A 5,691-nucleotide genomic window follows, 5' to 3' on the forward strand; every position below is an offset into this window, starting at 1 on the left:
GCAGGCACACGCTTACGGTTAACCCTCTGGCCGGTGTGCAGGGACGTCAGGGCGGGAGATAAGACTGCGGGGCACAGGGGTAAATCCCTCTCACGTCCTCTCACCTAAAATCAAAGAATCTGCTGTAAGAGGGGGACCACCCTCTCTTATCTGACTGCGCTACAAATCCTCTTGGATGGCTTTCCGCTGACAGAATACCTTCCCACACACAGCCCGCTCCCCACAAATGCCTGCTTGTCCTGAGGAAGGGTGACCAACTAAGGATGAACAGGGACAAATTGCTGGGTGGCTCCTACGTCCCCAAAACACAGCCCATCAACAGTGAAGTGGGGCACATGCCCCAGGGGAGGGAGGCATGGGCCTGGCAAGCCAAAAATTACCATTCTCTTTGTCTTACTCTGGTGGGGCCCAAGTGAACAGCCAGCCAGGGGTGGGGAGTGGGTGGTCAGCGCTTGTTCTAGAATTATTTGATTGGCTGCCTCTCTGATTCTCGCCTTCCTCTAAGGATGGGATGCAAGGAGCCTTGGGAGGGTATAAGCAGGAGGAAGGGTGAAGGCTCATCGAGCACTGTCACGGCATAGGCTTGCTCCTTTGCAGGGATCACAGGCACAAGCTGACAAAATGAATATGCCAACCTCTCTGTCTTGCCCACGGGGAGGCTGCCTGACCTTCCTCAGCCTGGGCACTGGCCTGTTCCTGACCTGAAGCAGGGAGGACATCAGGAAAGGGGATACTGAGGCTGAGGGCTCATCGACTGATCATCTCTCTCTCCTGAGGGTCCCACTCTCAGTACTTCAAACCCTTTGTTCCCACAAAAATGACAGGAAGAAACACGTGAAGAGAGCAGCCTATCCATAAAGGGCTCCCCCGGGGAACCCTGACACCAAACATAGAATCCATTTTAAAAGAAACCTAATTTAGATAGATAAGGTCCCCACTCGATCTTACTCCATGTAAGTTATTTTGATATTACACGGAACATTTCAACAAATACTTTTTGAAATACCGTCTCCAATAATACCATAATTAATAAAATTAAAAGACTGCTTTAAAACTAAACTAAAAAATAAATAAATAAAACCAGTCAGACTTTGTGTAAAAGCTCATCCCCAGGCGACTGAGCTTAGATCACGTTCCCTGCCAGTGAGGACGTCTCCTTCATCCTTGTCCTAATGGTGCGCACACCTGCCTGGCCAGAAGTCAGGAAATCGAAGCTCTTTGCAGCCTTAAGGTTCTCCTACAGCTGCAAGAAATCACTGTTTGGGGCACCTCTGCCTCATTTCCTCCCGCTTATGGGAAACAGCCACAGAGGACGGGAAGCCTGTGCCAGGGGCCTTCATTACTCTGGTGCTGAACAGAAGCAGGGACTGCTCCCCACGTACATGGCAGGCAAGGTCATTGGGGGCAGGTGTTACCAGGCCTCCGGTCACTGCTTTGCGTCTCTTCCCGTTCCCACTGCTAGCTCCTACTGGCTTGCCGGGACTGCTTCCATGCCTGCCTCTCTCCCTTCCAAATCCAGCACTGCCCACCGCTGCCCCTCGGACCTTCCACCATCCCTTTACTCAGCTCAGCCTTGGATTCGATTAAATAAGAATCTACAGGACACTCTGGCCCCCGCTGCCTCCTTCACCCCAGCATCTTGGGACTCTAATTCCATTTGGCCCTTGACTTCTAGGGGACAGAATTCGGGGTTACCAGAGCCCAGACAGGCCTGCAGCAATGTGCCCTCTTAGGTGGACACCAAGTTACAGGTGACTCTGAGGCGGACAGGATGGGACATAATGGAAAGAGAGGATACTCAAGGAAAAAACAAAGGTTAAAAGCAAAGAGCAACGATTTTTAAAGAGGGGAAGAGAAACGAAAAGTCTCAGCAGGGAGAAAGCAATCAATATGCATGGAGAGGCAGGTTAATTAAATATGGATAATGCAATCAGCCCACATGGGCACCTTGAAGAGGAAAGAGAAAAGCAAAAGCCATACTCACTGTCTTTGACCGGTCCTCATGGCCTGCAGGTCTTTGCCAACTGGATGGTCAGAGAGGCTGCAGGCTAAGGAGTTCTGGGGAAAGAGTAGATCTTTCTTTTAGCAGTCAGATCCTCGGTGGGTGAAGAACATGTGTGCATGGATGCACAGGCACACTCGTGCGTGCACACACATATATACACACACGCATGCACGCACAACACACCTCCCACCACTCGAGCCGGGCAGCAGGCGGCCCTGCTGAAAGCTCTTCTCTCTGCTTGTCACATCCAGTAAATACTGAAGCAGCCTACACCCAGCGGGCGGCGGCTCAGCTCCCGGGCACAGTCTGCACGCCCATCCTCATTGGCAGGATGCAGGAGGTGCCCCTGAACAGAGCTCGCCTGGCACTCCTCCCGTACCTTCCTCTTCAGCCTCACTAACCTGCTTCCCTGCTCCTCTGGCTGCAGCTCAGGGAGAAGTCCCCACAGCCCAAAGCTGCCTCCCTCTGCACCCAGAGGCTGTGCAGGGGGCAGCGAAGCCGTAGGTATTAACTCTTTCCGGCCACCAATGAGCTGAAAATCAAGTGTCCAGGGGGCCCTCTTCTAATGAGCTCTGCTGCTGGCTGAAGGCTGGTTGCTGCTCAGGGAGCAGGGAGCATAAAGATCTTGCCCCAGACAGCTGCTGACAGCAGGAGCCAAGCCGAATCAAATCTCCTAATGAGCCAGGAGGAGGGGGGCTGTCTTGCTGGGTGTGATGTGATGTGATAAATGCAGAGAGCAAGAAAGCTACGGGGCAGGTCACACATCTAAATTCCACCCCCTTTCTCCCAATTTCTATTGTGCTTCACTACCAAGCCAAACCACACAGCCCTGAAATTACCCCCTCTGCCACATCTCAGCTGTCCCCCTTACTCTACGAAGGCACTTCTCCCCCGTCTGTCTCTACTCCCACCCCCCAGCACCAAACACACCATCACTCCTGACTTCTTAATGAGAAATTTCCACCTCTTCTGCCTCCTTAAAACATGTATATTTCCAATTCTGCTGGCTTTTCCTACAGTGGAAATTCACCTCTCTCCCTCATCCATCACCTAGCAACTTCCCCCTACTTGCATTTGTTATGGAGTGAGACTTTTCCCTTTGTTCTGCCCAATCTGCACATTATCCCTATTTTTCTGTCTTCTGTATTTTTTGTCCTTCCAAACCACCTTACCCACATGGACCTTCACACTGTCTGGTTCAGTCCTCCTCCAGAAGGAGGACTCCCTCTTCCTGCCTTCCTGCTTGCCCTAGTACAGTAGTTCTCTGAGTATCCACCCCCCCACACCACCCTCCACCAGCAGCTGTCAGCATCACCTGGGAATGTGTTAGAAATGCAAATTCTCAGGCCCAACCCCCAGACCTACAGAATCAGAAGCCCAGGGGATGGAACCCACTCTCCCAGGTGATTCTGATGCATGCTAAAGTTTGCAAACTGCTACCCTGGGACAAAGCTGACCTTCTCCACATTCTACTCTAGTCTCTAAGGCTGGATCTCCTGCTCCCACTCAGGAACTAGCTCCAAGCGTACCGAACCTTTGCCGCAAGTCATATCGGACACCTAGAAGGCAGCATTTGCTACAGGCAGCAGAAATCTCTATAGAAGGTGATGGCTTTATAATAAAAATATTAGATTCCATTTGTTTAACCTTTCATAATGTGGAAAGCATGTTCGTGTATTGTTTCTCAACAATCCTAGTCCATAGTCAGAGTATTAATCTCCCCAAGTTACAGATGAGAAGATTGAGGCTAGAAAAGGTAGCATGCCTTTTTCTAAGTGACACAACACGTCAGGGGCAACTCAAGGACCAGACTTGTTTTCTTAGAACTCTTACAGCAGAGCTTTCCCTACTACGTCACGCTGGGACCGAATTCCTGGCAGGTCTGTTGGTGCAGAACCCATATTCTCGCAGTGATAGGAGTATGCCTCAAGCACACACTGACGACAGGATGAAATAAAAAGTCTGATGCTGCCTCCACAGTGACTCATTGTCTCTCTGGAAATGTCCATAGTGTGCCTCTGTTAGGTAAATGGAACTTCGTGTTATAAAATGAGATGCAAGAGAAATGTTTTCCATTCCTCAAAGCCCCTGTCTTGAACCCTGACACTACCTGGGGTTTAGAATTTAAGCATAGGGGGTGCCTGGGTGGCTCAGTTGGTTGAGCGTCTGACTCTTGGTTTCGGCTCAGGTCCTGATCTTGCGGCTTCGGGGGTTCAAGCCCCGCATCACACACACTCCATGCTGACAGCAAGGAGCCTGCTTGGGATTCTGTCTGTCTGTCTGTCTCTCTCTCTCTTTCTCTCTCTCTGCCCCTTCCCTGCTCTCTCTTTCTCTCTCTCTCTCTCTCTCTCTCTCTCTCTTGCTCTCTCTTGCAAAGCAAATAAATTTTTGAAAAAGAATAAGAATTGAAGCATAAAGAGAATCCTTTGCTTCTAGACATTTTCTTGATACATGGCAACCGTAAGAAACAGGTTCACATATAAACTGTGAATACGGCCCATTGATAAGCACTTCCCTAATCCAAGAGAAGTTATTCCACAAGGTGGATCCTCCCCGATTCCATGCATACAGCTTTAAAAAAAATTTTTTTTCAACGTTTATTTATTTTTGGGACAGAGAGAGACAGAGCATGAACGGGGGAGGGGCAGAGAGAGAAGGAGACACAGAATCGGAAACAGGCTCCAGGCTCTGAGCCATCAGCCCAGAGCCTGACGCGGGGCTCGAACTCACAGACCGCGAGATCGTGACCTGGCTGAAGTCGGACGCTTAACCGACTGCGCCACCCAGGCGCCCCATACAGCTTTTTTAAACAAGCACTCAGTATGTGCCAGACATTGTGCTCAACGTTGCACCGCTGCTGTCTTATTTAACTCTCACAACAAACTTACAAGGCTGACATTTTTATCGTCCCCATTTTACAGATGGAGAAACAGAGACAAGTCACTTAAAAGTGGCAGAGCTGGTGCCTGATACCAAACTTCCTGTTTCCAACCCTTGCTATGCCCCTTGCTTTTAACACAAAGGTAGTATCATCATAGGACTCCTCTTCTGGTGCTAAAATTGTGAGATAAAGGCCTCCTCCAAGTCCCAGGCTGCCCCATCTGGCATCCAGGATTGAAAGGCAATGAGGAGTTAGGGCAGGACTGCAGATGGGCCCAAGTCTCACTTGGGGGCTGACTAGTATTAACTTGGCATCATAATCTTCAATTAGCCATTGGAGAAATGATATAGTCCTAGGAAGTCAATAAGCCAACCCAAGTGTTTAAGGAAAGATAGAATCATTAATAAAAATTTAAGGAACAGCAGGAATATAAAGAGCTAGGACATGCATCTAACATGAGTAAAAAGAAAAAATTAGGGGTAACTGGGTGGCTTGACCAGTTAAGCCTCCGACTCTTGATCTCGGCTCAGGTCATAATCTCACGGTTTGTGGGTTTGAGCCCCTCATCAGGTTCTATGCTTACAGCACGGATCCTACTTAGGATTCTCTCTCTCTCTCTCAAAGTAAATAAATAAACTTAAAAAAAAAAAAAAAGAAAAATGAAAGCTAGTCCAAACTTTTTTTTTTAACCCAAACATTCCTAAACATCAAAGTGTAACTACACCGTACCCTAGTTTGAGAAGCACAGACCTAGTACAGGGTCCCTCTCAGGGGAGGACTCTAACTTAATCTTTCTTCCTATAGA

Source organism: Lynx rufus, unplaced genomic scaffold (genome assembly GCF_022079265.1).
Source record: "Lynx rufus isolate CCGP_SWC_20201006 ecotype Redwood Valley unplaced genomic scaffold, mLynRuf1.p SCAF_15, whole genome shotgun sequence".
Lineage (NCBI taxonomy): Eukaryota > Metazoa > Chordata > Mammalia > Carnivora > Felidae > Lynx > Lynx rufus.